General features: G+C 29.4%; 1 non-coding gene across 1 annotated transcript; it reads right to left on the reverse strand.

Annotated features, from left to right (window-relative positions):
- Positions 1–1,368: 1,368 nt before the first annotated feature.
- LOC115230071 lies at positions 1,369–1,472 on the reverse strand. The gene has a single exon (XR_003883399.1). It is a non-coding gene; the product is annotated as a U6 spliceosomal RNA (small nuclear RNA).
- Between the last annotated feature and the right edge of the window lie 474 nt (positions 1,473–1,946).

A 1,946-nucleotide genomic window follows, 5' to 3' on the forward strand; every position in this document is an offset into this window, starting at 1 on the left:
TATATTATATTCATATATATATATATAATATTCACACATATATATATTGATATTCACATACACACACACATGTATATATATATATATATATATATAATATTCATATATATGTATAATATACATATATATAATATATTCATATATATGTGTGTATATATGTATGTATATATTCTTATATATATATATATATAATATATATATATATATAATATATATATTAGATATATATATATATAATATATATATATATATATATATATATATATATATATATATTATATATATATATATACTTATATATATATTCATGCGAACGACTACCCAACCCAATGACAGCAGTAGCAACAGAAGCAGCCCTGTTCAAGAATCCGCTCATGTGTAAGAAACGTTGTATGTAAAGAACAAATGATTCCTGTAATAAGACAGCGAGGGAAATAATGAGTTTACTACTTCCACAACAATGTAATCATGCAAGCAACAATTCTGTCTTCCGCAGACAGTGCTCGATTTATGGTAAATTCTTTAATATGTTCAGTTTTGCTGTTCGCTCAGAAAGACAATATTTACCTCATTTGTATATTTATGTCTGTCCGTCTGATGTGTGTATGTGTGTGTTTATGCGTGTGCGTACGTGCGTGTGTGTGTGTATGACGTGTTTGTATACGCGTACGTTAACAAATATAAGAAAAGGACGGTTTTAATGGAAAACAGTTGATGAATTTCTTTCAAGTAGCGACTCATCGATGTTTTTCAAATATATATATATTATATAATATATATATATAATATATGTATAATTATAACAATAAGGGTTTTGCAACAAGTTGCTTGACCACATACCGAAAATTTTAGAAATAGCAGCCAAAGAACTACTATTTCCTTTTTCTACAAAAATATGTCTCCACAGACAACAATATTTGTAATTCATATATGGCAAAAAAAAAAAAAGAAGAAAAATAATGAAATCAAACAATCTGCGATTAATTATGGACGTACGTTTCTGGATTAGAATCATAAGATTCATTTCCTTCATCGACATAATATTCCGATAAATAAATCTAGAAATGCTAGGAAAACTTGACCCTTATATTTCCGACCAAGCGTCATTGGAACATATAAAAGCTAATCAGCATATCCACATTAATATAGACAAGTGAATTTCCCTCCCAAATTTTTTCTACCATGTGAGTCACAAAATAGTACTGCCGAAAAAAGATTCGTAGTTTTGTCGTAGGGGTATATATATATATATATATATCTATATATATATATATATATATAACAAAGGAAAGTTGTAAGGTACCGCACGAGTGGAAATACATATGAAAGAAGGTTTGAAAATGCAATTTTAATGATGTTTATTCACTTAAAATTATAGAACGGTTCACGAATTTGCGTGTCATCCTTGCACAGGGGCTATGCTAATTTTCTCTGTATCGTTCTAATTTTAGAATATGTACCGCCGTAACTACTACAAGGATGACTCTTTCATATATATATATATATAAATATATATATATATAAAATACCACCTTTTATCAATTCAATAAGGAAAATTTAAATTATACCATTTAGAAAAATTACATATTACAGAAAGATTAAATATAGGATAAAACATATAACGGTGATTAAGTAATGTGCAAAATAATAAATAAAACGTATATATTTGGTAGAATACCAAATATATGCAGGCGTAGGAGTGGCTGTGTGGTAAGTAGCTTGCTTACGAACCACATGGTTCCGGGTTCAGTCCCACTGCGTGGCACCTTGGGCAAATCTCTTCTGCTATAGCCTCGGATCAAAGCCTTGTGAGTGAATTTGGTAGACGGAAACTGAAAGAAACCCGTCGTATATATGTATATATATGTATGTGTGTGTATATGTTTGTGTGTCTGTGTTTGTCCCCCCAACATCGCTTGACAGCTGGTGTGTTTACGTCCCCGTAA

Source organism: Octopus sinensis, unplaced genomic scaffold (genome assembly GCF_006345805.1).
Source record: "Octopus sinensis unplaced genomic scaffold, ASM634580v1 Contig14395, whole genome shotgun sequence".
NCBI lineage: Eukaryota > Metazoa > Mollusca > Cephalopoda > Octopoda > Octopodidae > Octopus > Octopus sinensis.